Source organism: Agelaius phoeniceus, chromosome Z, assembly GCF_051311805.1.
Source record: "Agelaius phoeniceus isolate bAgePho1 chromosome Z, bAgePho1.hap1, whole genome shotgun sequence".
NCBI lineage: Eukaryota > Metazoa > Chordata > Aves > Passeriformes > Icteridae > Agelaius > Agelaius phoeniceus.
The window spans coordinates 13211494-13233115 of NC_135303.1; the positions used below are offsets into that span (position 1 = coordinate 13211494).

The 21622-nt window shown below is 37.7% G+C and overlaps 1 long non-coding RNA gene and 1 pseudogene across 1 annotated transcript; both read right to left on the minus strand.

The window, feature by feature from the left end:
* Window positions 1-291: 291 nt before the first annotated feature.
* LOC143692184 (uncharacterized) lies at window positions 292-2691 on the minus strand. The gene is made up of 3 exons (XR_013180040.1): window positions 2507-2691; window positions 1881-2026; window positions 292-324 (listed from the first exon to the last, which is right to left on the minus strand). It is a non-coding gene; the product is annotated as an uncharacterized LOC143692184 (long non-coding RNA).
* A 455-nt stretch (window positions 2692-3146) lies between these two features.
* On the minus strand, window positions 3147-16417 carry LOC129133678 (coiled-coil domain-containing protein 171-like; annotated as a pseudogene).
* Between the last annotated feature and the right edge of the window lie 5205 nt (window positions 16418-21622).

The window sequence follows — 21622 nt, forward strand, 5'->3', positions numbered from 1 at the left end:
TAGTCTTGACAACCAGAAATAGTACTCAGTGAGGGAAGGAAAGTGAATTTTGTCATAACTTCTACATTTAGAACAAGTTGTGTGTATACTGCAAACTTGCATTTTATTCCACTATAGTTTTTTAAGATGGTAGAAGTTGAGGGAGGAAACTTCAACTCTAAGGAAAGGAAGTTGCTTTGCAACAACTTTTCTCCTCCCCCGAGAATAAACAGTTCTAAGAGTTTGGCATGTTTGGAACAGAAATCAGAGGGAGCACTTCAAATTCATACCTCATTCAGGGCGGCCTCCAGAGCTTTTATATGATTAATGATCAACTCTTCGTCTCTATTATAAAAGAAAAACAAAACAAAACAAAACAACAATGGAGTAACTTTATAGAACTGAAGCTCTTCCAATGTACAAATTATTCTTCAGCTACTTTATGGTTTTGATGTCTTGTAAAATAATTGTTGATAAACTGTTTAAATTGTTGATAAATTGTTGATAAACTCCAATGCAAATCCTAAAAATAGTTCATATTGGTGCATTTGGTGCATTTCCAAATGAAAGATGCTTCTGTTGAGATAAGCAATTAAAACTGATGTAATTATATGCTTATCAATGAACAACTATCATGGCTTGGATACAGAGGTCATTAAAAGTCTCTAGCAGGATGGTATTATATTCTTGTATTGGAAAACACTGACAGATTCTGTTTATTTCATCTGCTTTGCTTATATGCTCCAAAGGGAGAAAAAAACCCTATTTGTTGTGAAGAGCTGCTAGAACAATGAAGGGAAAGTTGTCTTTGTTGATTTTCAGTTGCTATATACAGAAAAAAAATGCCATTTTTAAAGTCTCTTCACATGAAAATAATCTTTTCTGGATATATGTGTGGCCACAAAGAAGAATGTCCAAAATAGATTGGGGTGATTACAATGGAAAGGGCAAGCGTTCTAGAACAAATCCTTCTGCAGGTGACAGCTGCTTTGATCAACTCATACCAAATAACATTTGTCATTTTAATTAGCTTGTTAAACATTTCATTGAGGATTATACAAATTGCATTATTTCCCTTGTGCATACAGCCCTTACAGCTTCTCAGATGTTTGTATTCAGAGGTCAAATGAACCCATGTATGACTAAAATTTTTTTAGATCCTAGCCATGAAACAATATTTGTAATACATGCTTCATGCTATGCTAAGTATTAGAAACAAAGTCTGCGAAGTTGTTGTTTTATTTTAATCTCACCATATGGCGTAAGAATAGGTTAGTAATAAGCTCCTTCAAGTCATGGGGGCTCCTTTTGACCACCAGTCTTTTCAAAACCAGTGCCTGAGCCTTTCCTGCCACTCCAGGTTATGGTGCAAGTGGTGTGGGGATTAGGTCTAAATCCAAAACTCCCTGAAATCAGCTGGAAGATCTGTCTTGTACCACAGGAAAGGCGAGATCCAAAATGGGTTTCAGTCCCTTTGGCAGTGAAGACCTGTCCCCTAGCTGATGCTTCTGTATTTACTATAAATAAATTGTATCTGCCTATAAAAAGTTGGCGTGGAAACATAGAGAACAAACAATCATTTCTTAAATAAACAGAACTTTAAGGATGTGCCAAAGAGATCTTGTCAGATCAGTAAGATCACACAGGTCTTTTGTTTGCCAGATATTTCAGCACCCAGAATTTGGAGCACTATTATGGGATAACTGCATAAAATGTATGACCTCATATTTTGAACTAACACTTTTGTTTTTAGAAGACTATGTCTGAATTTCAAAAGAAAAGGAGACAGATGTACTTTTCTCTTCTAACCTTACACTTTCCAGGGCTAAAACCTGCCCATGGAAGTAGGAATTTAAATTTTTATACATTTTAAGTGACATCCCCCAGGCCCCAGGGCTCACATTGCTCCCTGTTGGATGGCACGTTCTGCCTCCTGGAGAGTCTCCTGCAGCTGCTGCTGGTCCTGCTCTGTGTCTTTCAGGAGTCTATTCTGGTGATCCAGAACTTGGTCTCTTCTCCTCAGCTCTTCTGTTGCATTAGAGAGGCTCTGCCAGCAGAGAGCAGAGTTGCTATTTAACCCAAATAAACCTCACTTTATGCCACTGGCTACTAACCAACATGGAAGACAAACTGATTGTGAAGTACATTTGGACCACTGCATCCTACGGTTTTATGAATTTCCTAGCAAAAGCATTAATGACTCAGAACCACCCCCCCCCCCCCCCTCCCCCAGTTTTTAGTATATTTGCTACATATAAATAAGTTTTAGAAAACAAAATGATTGTAGGTAAAAAGCCCAAATCAAACCCCCACTGAAGACTTTTTCCTTAATTGTTAAAAATAAAACATCCATAGCTTAAGGAAAAAAATGGAGTCTTTGAAGTGTTTTCTCAATAGCCTAAAATTCTCAGCAGACTGAGTAGTGTGTGTATTTACTCCTCTTATTTCATTTATACAAGGACTGCACTATTTGGCTTGTTTAACAGAAGGTGAAACTCTGGTGACTGTTCCAGAAGAATAACATTACCATCAGAGGTACATTGGAGAGCTGGCTTCTATCTTTGTTGGTACATGAGTGCAATTCCAGTGTATTACTCAGCTCCTGAATCCGTCGCTGGTGTTCTTGTAAAAGCAATTGTGCCTCATGCTCATGCTGCAAAGCATTATCTAACTCCCCCTGTACATTGTCTTGGTTGATTCTCTGGAAAGAGAAAGAAGTTGTGCCTGATTCTGTAATTATATTCAGTGCTTTCCCTACCACTAAGTGAGTTCCACTTGCAAACCTACCAAATTCCAAAACAATTGCATGCTTAGGATTAGTATTGAGGTTTTTTTAACATGAAGACAGATCACTGAACAGTAAAATGGCAGACCAGTTAATTACTGTGTTTTTTATAAAGAACATTCATGTAAAGTTTTGGCATTCATTATTCTTGTCAAAGTAGCACCCTAGGATGCAAAACTTCAATATTTAGAAGGAAAAATACGCAGATCAATGTTCAAAAACTTAGTGGATAGCTTATTAATCCTTGTAAACACCTTTGTGGACTGTTCTTCTCCTCCAAAAACTGTTCCAGATAGAGGAAATAATTCTTCAAGGAAAGTCGTCATCAACGTTTCAACTACAATCTAAAATGCGACAAGTTTCGTCCAACTGTCCCAAAACGCTAAGGGAATAAAACCTGTTAAGAACAAAACTGAAGATGATTAGAGATTTTTGAGTTAAAAAAAAAATCCATTTTACTAGCTAGGAACAGGAAGGACAATGGGTGAGACATCATCTAGCAGATATTCTCTGCTTGGAAGTGTTTGGATTGGGACACCCTGACAGGTTCTACCAACTAGGCTTCAGGTTAGGGAACCCACAGTGTCTCGGTAAGTCAATCAGCAACAGCAAAAGACTCAGGGGAATTTTGGGCATTTGTGCTACTGACAATGTCGGAGAAGGCTTTTTCTCCCCCTGCCAAAAAGTAACTTCTTAGGGAAACAGACCCAGGAAAATTTGTATTGTTTTTATTATAACAACATCCATTATTATGTTTTTCATCAACATCCATTCGGAGTTAAAACTGCTACACTTATATTTCATGAACTTCTCATGAACGTACTCTTATTGAATATGTTCATTCCAGCTGACTTTACTCTGTGGAAGTGAAATCTTCTTTTAGGATACATAAATCACATCAACATTTCCAACAAATGGGAGAACCTGCATTGCTGAAGACCAAACTGTCATTTATACAGGATACCTCCTTCTACAAATCAAAAGGAAACTCCAGTGGAAAAAGGTATTTCTAAATACATCTGTCTTCTAGTTTAATGACATTTACTGGACAAGTTTTCTGGAAAATTCTATTGAAAGGAAATCAATTTTATGCTTGTTTTCCAAAATAAAACAAATCAAAAAATGTGTAGAAAGAGAATCTCTTTTAAGCAAGAGAGTCTCCAAGTCAAATGTACTTACACGCTGAAGTTCGTTTAATTGCTCTTGCAGTCTGCAGGCTTTTTCAGCATCTTTTTGCATCTCGTTGAAAGCCCATCTGCATTCTGCAAGCTGCAGGTGCAGTGAGTGGGACTCTACCTCTGCTGCATGAAGCCTTCATAAAAATCCAAATATTTCTTGCTGCAAGATTGCTATGTTTCTCTGTCAGCAAACAAAAACAAGTTGATGGGCTATAAAATCTGCTATTTTAGCAAGCAAATGAATAATATTTAAGACCAAAGAAAGTGAAGACAAAACTATATTTTTTTTCTTCTATCTCTAAAAGACATACACAAAAGTCTGAACCTGTCACCTACCAAGGGTTACTGCAAATTCTGTTTTCAAAGAACTACTATTTTCACCTAAAATCTACTATAAAATATTATGAGAGAAAGTGTTTGTCTTTTCATTTTCGTTAAAGGGAAGAAGGTTATCTTTACTGAAAGAAAGGATGGTAAACATGAGAAAATAGAAAACAATAATAAAAAGCAACCTTAACACTTACATCAAGCCAAAAGCAAATTTGTTCTTATAAGCTAATACAGATCTGATAGAACTTGAAAAAAAATCTTTTACTTGGATACACTAAACCTCCTCCAAAAATTCTCTGTCAATAAAGAAAAGAGTTATTCACATCCTAATGTGTGACAAATCAACTTCTGGAGTGTCCATATAGTAGCACTTGACTGTCCTGGACTCATCACCAGCCTGAAACCAAAGAAATGCTGCCATCAAGGGAGCTTCACCGTTGCTGTAAACCTGTTTCCATGAAGGAGGACTGTCAATCTGCTTACTGTGCTGGGCAGTCTGTCATGGAATCCAGCTTCCAGGGCCTGGGCATTTACTCTCTGGAGGCCACGAGCCAGCCTCTCTATCAGCGAGTCCCTCTCCAGGTAGGCTCTGCACCCACGAGCATTCCCTTGAACTGTCTCCATCAGAACGCTCAGGTTGTCCATCAGTTGTGCAAAGCAGTTCCTGGCTGTGCCGATCAGCGAGTTACTAGAAAGCCAGAGCTCCGAATCTTGAAGAAAAAAACAAGACAAAGCAAACATCGAGCAGGTTATTAGTTCCCGTTTCTTGTAAGATCACGTTCTTTTTCACTTCTACAGGATGGAAGCTGTAAATATTCTGAAACACAGAATGCTGAATCTGAACCAGTGTTCCAACTTTGCTTTTAAAGGATATGAATTCAATTTCTTGACACAGCATGATCAAAGAAGAAAGTGCCTGAAACTGAATCCAAACCCATTTGATTCAATGGCAACTTTTATACAAATTTAGGGTTTAGCCTTTTGGAAAATGCATCACCTTGTCTTTGTCCTGCTATTTCCCTTTATTCACATAAATTATCCCTCTTCTAATATCCTTTCTTCTGGGACAAAAATGTGGGGATTCTAAAAGTAGAGGTTAATAAAGAACCAGGGATGGCAGAAATGCAGATGAACCAAGGGAACGTGTATCAGTTCTCACTGTACATAAATTCCAGAAACACTCTCCAGCCTTCAGCTTCCATGACTCTATATACTGAAAGGATAAAATATCCTATCAGCTGCTTAAGAAAATGAATCTGTTCCAACAGTACAGAAATGCGATCATTCAGAGAATGTAGAAAAGAGTTATTATTTTATCCTGCAATGAAATTACTCCTTCAGGGAAACAGTCCCACTAAACTAAAATTTGTATTGACTAGCTCAGGATATAACCTCTAGTCAAAGACGTCTATCATAAATATCAGAAATATCTCTTCAGAGCTGTGATCCAGAATAGTTTAGATAAAATCATAAAAATGGAAATTATATAACCACCCTGTTGCCTTCTTGGGAAGGCAGCGGCGACCTGGTTTCGAAGTCCAGCACGGCAATCCCCTCCTGGGATCCCTCGGGGCCAGTAACGGGCGCTGACACCAATGTGGTGGACGGTTAAAGGCATTTATTGAGGGGTCTCAAGGGTATTTATGGACTAAGGGGTTTCTCTACGTCAGAAAGGGGTTTGGCTATACTTTCTAGGGTTAGTATGGAGTGGAAAGTTACTGGCATCCATAGGTTAGGGGGGCTACACGTCTGGCTACATTCCAAGGGTGATCCTTATCTCTGGGGAGAGGGGCAGAAGGAGTCCTGTAATTTTCCATCACAGCCCGAAATCTTCCGAACGCCTGTCCCTTACCTACCACACCACCCTGACTTATTTATTTTTAAATATATTTTGGCTACAACAATATACAGTTAAAATTACCTTGTTTGCTGAGAACACCCTCCAGTTCTGAGATGGAACTGATTATTGCAGTATAGAGTTTAGAGCTAGACAACCAGTGAAGTGCTTCAATACAGTCAACTCCTTCCTCTCCAAAACCTGTGAAACAGAATTGCAGCTAGCAGGATAAGTAAATCACTAAGATATGGCACCCTGCTATCTCCAGCTCTTTCAGAAATTAATCAAAAATAAGCATATAAACAACAAATTAGACAGAACAATTTAGACTGTTTTAAGCATGCTTCCAGAATGACTCAAAAAAAAAAAAAAAAGTAGATGAATCTTCTAATTTGCAAAACATTTTTGATACTATATATCCTTTTAGAGGGAAATATAAACTGGTCTGGCAACAGAAAGGGGCAAGTAGACATAATCTCAAATGAAAATTTCAAAATCCTATGCTAATATTTTACCTGAATCAGAAAGCAAGTTTTGTGGAAAATTCTAGAAATTTTAGTAGGAAATAAGTATTAAAAATTATTACAAAAAGAAGAGGAAATACTTCTTCCAAAAAAAAAAGGTGACAGTTAATCATTTAGGAACATTGCAAGATATTTACCACAGAGAAGATGCTGCAGTGCCTAGTTCTGAAATCCGTAACACAAATATCAAGGATATCAGATACTGTTGAGTTCATGTGCATAATTGCAATTGTACTTGCAATGCTTAACATAAGAGTAGGCATTTGCTCTTAGAGTGAAATACTCTCATGAAGAAACACAAAAAACATAAATCCATAAATAATATTTGTCAGAATGTCATTAAATATGTCTTTATGCCCTAGCAATAATAATAATATTGCTCTTTGTTATTCCCTAAGCATGTAATTTGACATAACATTTTAAGAACATTTCACTTACGTGGCACAGGATGCCTGCCTCTGGATTCTCCCAGACAAACTTGAATTCCAGAGCTTCCTCTGCATCCATCTGTCCAGACAAAAAAGGTACAAGAATATCGAGCTAGAGCCCTCAGCCTGTTAGCAGCCAGAACTGCGATCACAGCTCTTCGGAACACATAAACCAGGTTCTTGGCTCTTCTCTGCCTCAGCCTGCCTTCGTCCTGGTTTCTTTCCATGACAGCAGGGAGAGCATAAAGGAGGCTGACGATCTTGTGGTTCAGGAGTTGGTGCTGGTTCACCTGTTCCTGGAGAATGTCTCTTTGGCAAGACGTGGCACACAGTCGGCCGTAGAGAGAGCACAGGGCCCCTGACAGCAGCGCACAGGCTGCCAGCAGGGATGAGCGTGCCTTGAAAGCATCTAATAATGAATTTTTCAAGGAATTGTTTTCCTGGGTCAGTTGTGCACACATTTGTTCAAGGCCACACAGTTTTTGCCTGTTTTTCTGCTCCCTTTCTTCACATTCCTGCAACAGAAACAAACCAAACAAAAATGGAAGAAATATTAACTATTTTAATATAAATGGAAGAAATATTAACTATTTTAAGATGGTTTTTACCTAGACAAGAGCAAAAAGAAAATTCTTAGTTTTGCCATTCAAATGATTCATTAAAGGAATAAAAATTGTTAGTAATGATAGTGATAAAAGTATCTCTTCTAGTAAACAATTACAGAATCAGATATATGAAACCAAAGCAATGGTAGGAGGGAAATTTCCATGATAATCAATTGCAAATGGACTCCTGATTTCTGACAACAATTCACCAACACCATGACAGCTCACAGAAGGTCCAACACCACTTGTCTGCCCACAGTACAGTTTTAGGGGTTGACTTAACAATAGTAATAACATCCTCAAATTTCAGAGAGAACACTGCTGTACCAAGAAGAAAACCCCAGTGTAAGTGAAAGGAAAAATGTAAGGAAGGTTGGAATATGAAACCAGACAAATTCAAGTTTTCACCATGCAGACTTCCAGTCCTGAAATCTGCATCAAATACAGCATTATTCTGTGAAGTAAGTTGCAGTAACTCACAAATAAAAAGGGACATCTATTTCCTTTATTCACAATGCTTTTAATTGAAACAGGTGTGAAGGAATGTGATGGCAAAGACAGTAAATAATTTTTGTGGAATAACATTTTGGATTGCAAATAACTCATCTAACAAGCAGTGACAGTTTTACATTTTAAAACCACTTCTCACTGTAGCATCAGTAAAGCAGAGACGCTTAATGATGTTGAAATCTACCACTGTTCGTAGGGTCAGTACATAAGTAATTGAATTGATCCACAGGTAACACCACATTATTGTTACTCCATACAATCTCTGCAAATGATGATGCTGAAAAAGTATCAGCTGCCCTCAGTAATTCTTAAAAAAAGGAAATTTGATCTTACAGCTTCAACATTTTCAGAAAAAAAAAACTACCATCTGTAGACGAAATCAGGCTTCTCAGCTGGGGCTGTAGACCAAATTCTCTTCAATAAACGCTTCAACAAAGTAAGTTATTTCTTATTTTAAGTGATGTTAATATTATCCCGCAATGGGCTGGTTTGTTGTTTGTGGGGTTTTTTTAGTTGAAAAATACAGTTTAATTCCCAAATGACCTTAAACTGCTAAGGGGCTTAAACTACTGAAATAATCCATTAAATGTTACAAGAAAAAAAAATTAGAAGTTCACAGCACCATACCTGTGCTCTGGCTTGAATTTCTGCAAGGCAATTTGAGTACTGCTCTTCAAGATATTGCTTTTCTTTCTGCCATAAATGTTCCTGTGCTTTAAAGTGTTCAGACATTTTCTCAAAAGCATCCTCCTGGTTCTGCAGAAGGTTGTTCATAGTGTCAGTCTTTTGCTTGCAAGTATGTTCTAGGTGAGATATCTGCGTGACAAGAATTAAGGAAGAAATTATTATTTACCTTTCCACTTTAAGTTAAGCACAGACCATTTCAGCATAAAATCTAAACTGTGATTTCTTTAATATTTTCATTAAAACTATGTAAAACCCTATCATAGCAGATTAATTACTTGGTTCTCAAAACAAAACTGAAACATATTTTGAAACAAGTATTTATTTGGTTTTGGTTTTGCCATCCTTATACCACCTTGCAGATATTTGTCACCTTCTTTGTAGGAAACCTGAACCAGACACTTAAAACACTTTTTTTAAAAAATTGTATTAAATTTCAGTAAATTAGTAAATTTAGCAAGTTTTAGTAAATCAGTAATCCAAGTATATCCTTTAGAAGTTTGTGATGGTTGCAAACAATAATTAAAAACGGCATTTAATTTTTCATTTTGTTTGGGTTTTTTTGGGTTTTGGTGGGGTTTTTTTTGGTTTTGGTTTGGTTTTTTTGGGTTTTTTTTTTTTTGAAAAGCCAAGACATTCCAGATTATTATTAAGTTTTAAAACAATTTCAGGGAGTTCTAACATAGAGAATGTTTTCTTTATAAATAGCTCCTAAGTTTATGATGTGTTTTCAACAAGCATGAAAGGATTTACTCTTGTGGTTTAACACCACACATCCCATGCAAACTAAATGGAGGAATGAACCGAGCCAACAATGATCTCCAAATGCACACACTTGCACTTTGTTGCTAGAAAATATTAGCAAGACACTTCCAGATAGATCCCACTGAACTGTAGGAAAACTGAACTGTAGAAAAAAACCAACACAGTCTAAAATCCCAGAACAGATGCTAAGTACATGAGAAGAGCCCTACAGACCTCATGATCAGTCTCAATAAAAATGCTTAATTAAAAAGCAGCTACAAAAAGATACAAGCCCCACAAACACTGCCAACAATATTCACCCCTTCCCTTCTCTTTCCTTCCCTTTCCTCTTCTACTTCAAAAGAGAAATAAACCAGAAAACAAAGTGAAACCCTAAAGAGTGGCTTAGCCACTCTTAGCTTAGTCTCTGGAGCCAGCTGACTTACCTAAAAAGTGGCTTTTTTTTCCTAAAACCACAAGGTTTTCTGGGAGGAGAGGTCATGTAAGCTCACTTGCATTATTATCATGCAGAAAAGTACAGCTCCTCCTTCACACAAATGCTGAGATGTTTTATAATAGGTATTTCAAAAAATGTCATAATCCAAAAGTTACAATTAAACAAAAAAACCCACACTGTCATTCTTTCAAACAGTAGATCTGAACCATAAACACATAATTTAAAAATGGTGTTCCTGGAGAAAGCCTATTTTGCCTATGGATTATGGTAAAATAAAGACTTGCTTTATGACTGTAAATGACTACATTCTGTGAATTCTTCATCAGTAAGATGAATTTATTATCTTTTAATTAGGTCCCTGTGGCTAGTATCAGATATTCCTTTCAGAATGTCCTGCACAGAAGGTGGAGCTGAGAGACTTGATGCACACTCCAGTCACATCTAAAGGCCCACAGCAACAGCATCAAACTGAGCTGCGGACAAGCCAAAATAAACGGTGTTTATTTGTTAGTGTCCAAATCCTTTTGGGGGGGATGAATATCAGTCCTTTTTAACGAGACTGCAGTGTGAACAAATGTCACTGAGCTCAGCAGAGGCAGCTGATGCCTGGGGACACTCACCCTCTGGTTGGCCTTGCTGAAGTTCGAGAGCAGAGCTTCAATATTCTCATGCAAGAGGGCACAAAGCTCTGTCCAAGGTAACTCTTCCAGGGGGACGTTTGTCTGTCTGGAAAGCACCTGGGCATTTGCCAGGGTCTGGTATAAGTTCAGGAGGATGGACATCTCCCTCTGGAACACAAAGAAAAAAATTAATTGCTGTAGCTGGGCAATGTTAAAATCAAAAGAGATGCATCCTATGTGTGGTAGCAGAGCTGCCTGCAGCTGAAAAGGAGCCCTCAAGGCTCATTCTCACAGCTTTACAAAATTCCTCAGTTCATTTCTAATAATTGCAGCCATAATAGTGCATAATATTACAGCAGAGTAAGAAAAGAGATTTCCCAAAATTTATCTAATTAGACACAGTATGTAAATAAAGTATGTGAGTAAATCCCAGTCCTGTGGGGGCCACAACCATGACCTGGCACAGATAAAAATTTCCATGCTCTTAGTGGATGCAATTCATTCACTCATGTTAATACCTTGAGGTGCCTCCAAATTGTGCCCCAACACTTGCACAGCACACAGAAAACTGTCCAGTTGGCCTGGCAGCACAACACACTCTAAATTCCTTTAAAAACTTGTTTTGCATGGATTAGATATGATTAAACAGCTGGCCAAAATGGGCCTACAGCTCCATCAGTCAAACTCCACAAGCCATGCCTCATTTATTTACAATGATTTTAATCAGTGGTATATGAAATTGATTCAGATTATAAATAAATTTCAGCAACAACAGCATGCAGTAGAAATTCAATTCTTCATACTTTTAGTACATACAAGTGCCTTAGAAACTTTGATTAAGATAACAGAAATGTTATCTTAATGTTCCTCAAATGCCATGAAGACTGTATCAGTACAGTCAGAGATCAAGATAAGATTATCAGACTAGAGTGGAAAGAACATAGGGAGCATAAAAATGGTATAAAATATGAAAAAATACTGTACAGGTCAGGAAAGCAGGAAGGGAAAATGAAGGGAAGAGAACACACTGACATTTTTAGTCAATTTAAGTATGGGTATAGCAAAGACCAACAGCAATATATTAAATGTTACCTATACTTAGTTTCTGCTACAGTCTTCTGCTTTTTCATTTTGGGCAGCAAAACCACAGCTATCTCAATGGAGTAAACAGGATCACATACAGGCACTTCTGCTTCCCAAACAAATAGAAACAGCTTTGGGAAAAATGCAAAGCCATTCAAGGCAATAAATACCTGATCTCATAAGGCAACCACTAATACAACTCTTCCAAAAATGAATATTTTATCACCTGCTCAGGACAGTCTTGTGGTTTGAAATCCTTTGAGTAAAACAATTAAAATAACCAGCTCTATGAATATGACAGTGAGACAATCTTTTTTTTTAACCTTTCAGTAACATAACATTAATTTTGAGTCTACCATTAAGTACTGTTTCCATTACCAGAAATCTTGATCATGAATGGAATCTTGTCCATAGTTCTTGTCATGTCATATATTTTACTAAGGAATACAAATAAAAAGGAAAACTCCTACCACAGCAACAGCTAGCAAGCACTTCAGGTTTGGAAGCAAGCACTTCAGTAGAATATTTTCAGCTTGCAATTGTGTTTTGTAGTTAGAAATAGCAATCATTAATGCCTGTAGTTAGGGCAGACAGTTGCTTTTCTCTGTATGTATTCCTTTTGTGCCTGATGAAATGACTTTTTCAGGCTAAGTAGGCCAGCAAATGTCTTTTAATACATTAATGCTTGCATGGAAGAAGCTGTTATTCTCCCAGAAAGAAAAAAGAAGATCCTGGTTTTATTTGCCTCCAGTTTATGAATGACAGATCTGCCTGGGCAGTGGACAGCACTAAGACAAAGTGTGGACTAACTCCATCAAGTGAACAAAAGACACCCACAAATCTGAAGACTCTCTGATGCAGGTCTCTGCTCCTCTCCACAGGGAACAGACCTCATGCACCTTCCATGCTCAGAGCTCTGACAGAGAAAGAGGAGAAGTTTGCAAGCCACTATCAAAAAAAAAAAAAGTATATTGCTAAGAGTAGAAAGAGAGCAAATGTAACCACACAATGAAAGGAGAGATTTTCTAAACATGCTGACAACTTTCCTTTGTCCCTGCTGCTATGCAAAAAGATGGCAAAATTGTTATTCAAGGTGTAGCTGGGTAAAGAGAGTAGAAAAGCCCAAAGTGGTCATATAAGAGGATAAAGTGTTCAGAAAATAATCCAGTAAAATACATCCAATGTGCCAAATCCACAGCAAAACATGCAAAAAACAAAACAGCAACAAAATATCCCCTCTGCTTTTCCATCTGAAAGCCTGAAATAATTTTCAAGCAATTTTTACACTCAAATACTTGCACTAAAACTAAAAGGGTGTATGAAATAGAAATAAACATTTCTACAATGGTAGCTAATGAAACTTGACAAAAAAGTTTGGTAGAAAGAACATTCTTCACATGAAATGATCATCAATATCTACAAAATGCCTTAATTAGGAATGCCAGTACATCCTACCCATACTTAAAAAAAAACATTTTCAAATTAGCTTCTCCAAGGCATTACATTTATTCATGTATTAAATTTTTTTAAAGGTAGCATAATAACAAAAAGGGTAAGAGTATAGCAGAGTTCTTCCACAGCTCAGCACAGCAAATGCAGCAAATCTTCAGCACAGTAAATATTTTGACAGTATGTTTTAAAAAACACCTAAACTAAACGATGTGTGCCACACTTTTTCCTTACTATTGAGCCTTCATGCAGGCTGAAGCTGCCAGGAGGAGTCACTAATGTCCAAGGGGATTCTTCAACCTGGTCTTTCCATTGCACACTGGAGGATAAATGCTGTCTTTGTAAACTGGAAAATTTCCACACAAAGATACTTTACCCAAAATTACTTTTGGCAAATGCACTGTGTTCTTTTAAAGGATAATCAATGGACTTGGCAGATACTACTTTAGCACATCACATGGATTCTGAAACTGCTTGCCTTTCTTAATTGAATGAAGAAATTTATATTTCTTCTAAGAAAGATTTTTCAAGAGGTTATATTTTCAGCTACCAAGCCTCGTGAAATGCAATTCATAAGATTATTTGGATATGACCTCAAACTTACATATAACAAACAGAATTCTTCATATTTTAATTAACACAACATCTGTCTTCAGAGAGACCATGTATTAATACATAAAGTTCAAAACAGAGAGAAATAGATATGTTGACCAAAAGCACAGTCTGTTGTCCTTTCATGGAGCTTGGATTTTCCTGTTTTCAATTATTTGTATTACTGAAGTTTTCCAGGGGAATTCTATTTTTTTAAGTAGACTCATAAAAAGGTGGGATTAACAGTAAACACTACACTTGCACTCAGAGCAAAGCGCATGTGGAGCTTGTTCATGTACATAAACAAGGAAGGAAACCTTACCAGTTCTTCACCTATAAAAGATAAATCTCTAACTTCAAGGAATGCTACCCTCCAGTTCCTTTGTATGTTGTAGAAGTGAGAAGGAATCAAGAAAACTGAATTATCTCTACTTATTTAATCATCACTTCAGAAATCTAAGGGACTGTACTTAGAGAAGTTCATAAGAAAATAACTGAGAAAGTGTCAATGCTTATTGGTGTTACTCAGAAAACAAGAAAAAAAAAAGTGTATATTCCTTCTTGTTTTCTCGTCTGGTTTTTCAAAAGTCCAATAGGAAGGCTTTGTTAGTCAGTATGAGATCACTGAGCAATTATCTTACAGGTTTTTCATACTTGTTTTTTAAAATAAACCCTAATTGCTTTAATGGATCAAACCCTGTGTGATACAGTTTAATAACACAAGAATTTGATATTCAAGTATACATATTACATTTTTTCATGTATTCAAACTTCTCTGGTAACTGCAGATATAATAGCTTTGAAGCCAAAATGTACTCAGCTGAAATTTGAAACTGCAGTCTCAGGATGCATTAATATCTCACACCTAGAGAAGTTGGATGTATGCACTGTATCTCCAAAATTATCTAAGTACCCATTCCAAAGATACAGGACAGAACATTTTAACAGTTTAACTATTGTGAAACATTTCCTTTCCCCTCACTGTTTCAATGCTACTTTGAATTCTCAAACATAAGAATGTGACATTTTATTTTAATATTGATTCTATTAACTTGATAGTCCCCTGAGAAAAGGAGATATTTTTCTATTACCTTTTACAATATTGACACTCATTGCAGAAAATCTACTCAGTGTTTTCACTGGAGCAAGGAAGTCTTGGCATTTTTCAAAGATCATACCTTTACAAGGTACATCTTCTTTCATCTTCTGTTTCATTGTAAACTTCTACCACATATTTAACTAAAAGTTTACCTGCATGATTTCTGTAGCAGATTTACATTGTATATGTGCTAATCTTGCTGCTGCAGCATCTTCTTCCAGTTTCTTTATTTTCACTGTCTCTGCCTAAAAGTACATTTTGAAAAGTCCAGAAAGATGATAACATCATGCAAAGACAACTTAATTTCTTCAGTTTATTGGGTCTCCATAAACCAATCTGTGGCATCTGAACTACTTGCACTTTGGAACTGTGAAAACTTATATCAATAAATAAGTAAAAGAAAACAATTACATATCTAGAATATTAAAATAAAAGTTTTTGTTTAGTTAAAGAAATTGATGTAGGATTATGTTCTTGCTGCATTTTTTATACTCACAGATACTTATCTCCATGTAAAGGCCTGGACATGGAATTTCAATTGAAAAAATGCTTCTAGCAATAGCAGTAACTACAGAGCTGCTATAATAGAAATTCACATGCAATTTTAACTACACTGTTTCCTATGAAAAAAATATTTTCACTTAGACTGATGACTGATTTGAAAAGAACAATACACTCCAAAAGGACTCCTGCCTTCAAGTGATGCAACAAAGATCAAGAAAAAGAAATTAATATTAAAAGTCATTTAAGACACCTAAAGTTACACAGATACAAGTGAAGTCATTCATTTTGGACAGGTAAAGCAAAGTAGCAAGTATGTGAGACTGAAGCTGACTCTAAGCACTTCAGTTAGGGAAACATTAACTGAAAAATAAATACATAAACAAATAAATAAATAAGTAAATAAATTTAAATACAAGCTGATGGCAATAAATTTAAACTCTGTATAATCTCACATATTCACAAAAGGAAATAACTGAGAAACAGAGATCTGTGGAAGGCCTATTAAAGAGAAAGTCACGGCACAGACCTTACCAAACCTACTCTTCAACAGCATCAGCCAAAAGGCATAAGCTTTGCCTCCTCCCACAAAACCTATCTGCTTAAGATGCTTAAATAATTTTTTATAAAATTCAAAAATCCTGCACAAATACTCCCTTTATACCTCTATATTGCTAAGAGTACTTTCCCAGTGACATAACCCCCTTTCCATCTGCAGTTCAAACACCACTCTCAGGTCAGGCTCGCAGCATTCACCTGTGAATCCACCTTTCCTGCCAAGTGATGCTCTGCATTTTGTTAATCAAACACGGGGCACTCATAGCCTAACTCAGAGGTTTCACCCCTCAGAAATGAAACTGCTGTTTTGCCAATGCCTGCTGAGGCTCCCAGCAGCAGGGAGAAAGCTTTACTTCCAGTTCTTTGATGAGATACTCCTGTCGTGTATTCTTGAAATCCAGATGCTTGGCCTGAAGCCTCAGGATCTTGCTGCAGCCATCGTGCTCTGCCTCCATATCCTTCAACTTCCTGGCAATGCTGTTCAGGGCAGCGTTTGTCTCCCAAAGATAAATAGGTACATAAATAAATAAATACATCAAGAGGTACTTTTTCTAAGATAAAGTATTGCAGTAGAGAGTTCAATAGAGGAGGAGAGACCACATCAGATTATGATGTTAGAATTTTAAAATCTCAGATGCCAGCACGTGTCAACAGAAGTGTTTACCCAATGCAGGCATGCTTTTAATTGACCACCAAGAAATCTCTGTTGGCCCAAAAATCACTGTGAACATGACCTTCTGTGGTAACACTAAAATCAGATCCAGATCTCCACAGGAAATCTTTCCCTGAAAGAGTGCAGCTTTTCCAATCTCTTCTGTGTCCCAGCTCACTGGCAATGTTAGAAACATGGTGCATTTGGGAAAATGATGGGGACTGGGACATGGGGACAAAAGTTCATTTTTGTCATGATTTTAATTGCTAAAACTTCAGATGTTTTGAGAGACAATTACTCCCATAGACCAATGTCATGGTTTGACACTGGCACAATGCCAGTGCCCCCATGAAGATACCCTCTCCCTGGTAGCTGCTGTGAGATGTGACCAGGAATAAGCAAAGCAGGCTCCTACTTAGGAAAGAAAAGAAAACAGAACTTTATTAACTACTCTACAACTACAAATAAAAAGGAACACACACACAGGGAAAATGAAAACCTCACAAATGCATTTCCTCCTCCCCCCACCAAATTTCCAACACAATACATTTATTCCTCAAATCACCAACTCTCGGTCCAGCACTACCCTTCAAACAATCAATCCTCAGTTCATCAAGAGGAGAGGAGTCCTTGTGCCATGGGCTTCCCCTGGAAACACAGCTGAAGCCTTGTGTGTTTCCGTGTCACTCGTGGTACTGCCTGGAGTACATCTGCTGTCATGACCTCTTCCTTTTCATGTCCAGTGCTCTCACCACTGAACATGGACCAGAGCTGCTTCTAGGGTTGTCTTTTTTTAAGGATGCTCTGTCCCGATCCAAAAAAGGCACAGTCTCACCTTTGGGACACCTGTCCCCACAATCTCTCCTTTGGGACACCTGTCCCCCCCATATTTTTCACCCCCTGGGGCTGAGGGGCACCAACACTGAACCCTCTTGGTTCTGTGGCCATTGCCTCCCCCTAGAATGCAGTCTCTGTGTCACAAGGAACATGGTTCTGTCCATGGCTGTACAAAAAGAGTCCAGCAAAAGCCACTCCATCATCTCTTCCCACTAGGATTCTTCTCTATTCTTCCACTATCTCTCACTCGCCCAGACCTCTCTCACACTTGCACATTTCCTGCCTCATCTTCCACTCTATCTTCTAGGAAAAGTCAATGATCTGTGAAGTTCTCATTCTCTGAAAAGGGGTTAAAAGCTCCTACAAGCGGCCGGCTGAACCCCCCCTTCTTCTCCGTCCCAGCCATGCTGCCGGCACAGGCCCATGTTTATCCAGTTTCAAGGTTACAGTCCCAGGCAGCAGCTCTTTCTCTCTCTCTCTCTCTCTCAGGGGGGGCTGCCCAGTGGCTCCCGGTCTCTCTCTCTCTCTTTCTCTCTTCCACCCTTCCACCCCGGGGCTCAGGCCTACCTCTCCCGGCCACATGGCTTTTCCCCTTCCCCTGCCCAGCCAGCAGCTGGGCCGGGGGAGAGACCCAAACTCTTTCCCGCCAGAAACCCAAAAAGGACCTGCCCAGGGGAGAGCTCTGCTTTTAAACCTGTGTTCTCAGAGGCGTGTCCATGTCCTAAATGGCCAGGTTAAATGCCAATATTAAAGCCTGAATATCCATTGGCCCAAAACACCGCATCCCAAAAAACACATTTCCTGTCAAACCACCATAACCAAATAATTTAATTTTCCGCTATTCTGAAAAGGATTTTCTTCTTTGTAGAAACTGAATTACTTTAAAAACTTAAGAAATATGAAGCCCTCAGTAGAATAAAATAAGATGGTCCCCACTTCAATTTCTGCATACAGAAACTGAACTAAGCTACAGGTTGGGAGAATTACTGACATTACTAGACTCTGCAGCTCTGTGAAGTCACTGCTACAAAATCCCCATAGTCCATATGAATTTGGACCAAATTTAAGCTAATCCTCTAGCTTTGCATGTCCAGCAAGACAGGTTTCTTCCCTTTAGAATGAAAAATAAATAAATAAGTCAATCAATAATCCAAAATTAACAATTTCTACAGATATATATACCTGGAAAGATATAGAAATATTTATTTCTTCAATTTTATCTTCCAGATATTAACAAAAGTGAACTGGGAAATATTAAATAATTAATACATAGTTTGCTGTAAAATACTACAAAAAATTTAAAAACATTTTGTACTGGAAATGTAATTAACATCAGTAAACTAAAATTGTCATGCATATACGAAGCTTGTTAAATAAGTCAGTATGAGCTGCAGGATTTCAGAGTTTTGAAGAATTTCTGAACTTTTTGGAGGCAGTATGACTGTTTAATACTATCCCCGTAGCCACCTGCAAATATTTGCTCATGAAAGACATGGCTGGATTTTGTTTTGTTTTGTTTGGTTGGTTTTCTACCGTGTGTAAACGACACAATCTCCCAAGTATTCTAAGGAAAAAAACGTGCAGGGATATGATCTCCTCCCTAACCACGAGGTGATGCTATTGCCCTTCCTATCGCAGCCAACCCTTCCTATCCCGGGCCAGGATGTGCCCAACAGAGCTCATCACGATCACAAAGCAGAGGACTACTTTTCCGGCGTGTTCCAGACACACATTTCAAATATTCTATCACTGCACTCCCATGCCTACCTCAGCATTTTCACAGCCAATTTCAGAATTACAGTTTGTGAAGTGCAGTTTTTCCAGCCAGGATTTGCCTATATGCTCAGAATCCCACTTTTCTGCACATATTAAGACCACAATTAAATCTCCTTAGCTTTCATTTTATAACTCAGAATAACTAAAGGAGATTTAAACCAGGCCTGTAAATACACAACACAAAAGACTGCAATGCATTCAAACTCATCATTTATAAACCCAGATATTTCTGATGTTTATCTGACAAGTTTTAATGAACTAAGCTTTCAAGCAACAATTAATGCAGTCAAGTCCAGATGTAAATTTTTTTTATTTCCCAGAATTTTATAATTATACATAACATGACTCTAGGGTGGTGGGCAGGGGAACAGTTACAAAAGCAAAGGAGAAAAATTGAACATTTTTACTACTGAAGGCAGGTTAGGGTTTGGCACCTAGCAGTGAATCACATTTTCCTTTCAGAGAGTTTTGAAAGTTCTGAAAGACTTCTGAATTCAGCAACGTCAAGATTCTGAAATCCTACAGCTCACACTGACCTGTTTCACGAGCTACATATATTCATGGCAATCTTAGTCTACTCATGTTAATTACATTTCAATTTTGTAGCTTTAATACATTAACCAACAAAGCCCCTACAACCACTGGCAGAGAACACTGCCAGGGAACTGACAGAGAACACAATGTCCTGAGCCATTTGCTGCTTCTTTTGTTCTTTTTCAAGTACAAACATCACTTGACAGAGCATGGCATACTTTTTTAACTTTGATCTTTTGATGCAGCATTAAACTCTCTGAAGGTAGCTTCTACCTTCAGAGGTAAACACTGCAAAACAGAAGGCAATACCCTTCCAGAGCCTCCTCAAACTAACTCATCCATTTACTGTTAGCCAGAACTCAGAACTTACCCTGCTGCACCTAGAAACTTAAAAAAAGAAGCTCTATCTAAAAGCAGGCTTGTTCACAGCCTATATCCTGCCCTACCTATGTAAGAATCAGCTTTGAATGAAAAGTGACTTGTGTTTCTGCTTGTTTTGAGAAGGACCTTAGGTCCTGTCCACAAGCTCCTCTGTTTTCACTCCCACTGTGTACTGATAACTTGGGTTAGGTGTTTCCCATGACAAACAGGCACAACACCTTCCATCAAAGCCCCAAACCAGCATTACACACCAAGTGTAACTTCATAATTCTGTAACTTCATGACTTCTGTAATCTTCAGAACTATTCTGCAGTATTTAGCTATTTGGGGTTTTTTTCCCCTTAAACCAGAAAAACCCCAACCTACCACACACTTTGCATCAAAAAACTTTCAGCCAGCATCTCATGGAACTTTGCATCTATTAATACACCATACCTTACAAGCCCTTTCTCTTTCAGCTTTTTCTTTAATAAGGAATTCCATTCTAGCGAGGTATTCTCTGAGGATGTTATCTCTATCCACTGCAAATCTTTGCTGTTCCTCTTCCCACTGCCACTGAGAACTCTGAATCATTTCCTCAGTCTGTGCTTCTTTCTGCTGGTATTTGTCATTGAGTACTGTTGTTTACAAAAAAAAAAAAAAAAGGGAAAGAGAAAAAGACAAATAGCACTGCAAATAAGCATGTTCAGAAAAAAAAAGAAAAAAGGTATAGTGAATACAAATTCACAACACAAAATCTCTGTATTGTGATATCCTGTGAAACACTGGAACATTAACACTTCCAGTTTCACTACAGAGAAACAATCACATTTTGTGTTCCTGTAGCATCTTTCACATAAGGACATGGAAATGCTTTGGAAATTTTTACAAATTAAAGCTCTTCTCCCTTTGGAAAGGAATAAAAATTCAACTTTTTCAAGGGAGGCCTCTATAGCATGGGGAACTTAATTGTATTTTTCTGCAACACTTGGCTAATTTATTTCCAAAAGTCTATGTGAAACTTTAGTCCGTATCAATTAATTTCAAGCTCAGTTTAAGTAACAGCAAATACAGATACCTGCCACATGAAAAAGACTGTAGGAAAACCTTAGGCAGGTTGGGCTAATGAGCAAAGGCTTGGCTTTCCTGAGGAAATTTACTCCTGCTCAAGAGATTTGAATCTTCAGCCCAGAAACTGCCTCAAGATAGGCAAACACTGCATATATTTCTCTGTGAAAGCTTAAATGCCAAGGAAAAGTTCTTTTCCTATAAGCAGTTTTACTAGGGACTTTGCTTCATTTCACAAACCGGCTTTTGGGTCAAAATATTTTCTATTAGCCCTTTATATTACTAAGTACAACTACCTATGTTGGTGTTTATGTGATCACGATTTTCTAATAGATTTTAACTTCAAATTCATTCCATTCTTCTGAAATTTCTTCCTAGCTGGAGAAGGATGAAACAACAAGAAGAGACCTGGTGGGAAAACACAGAGAATTAG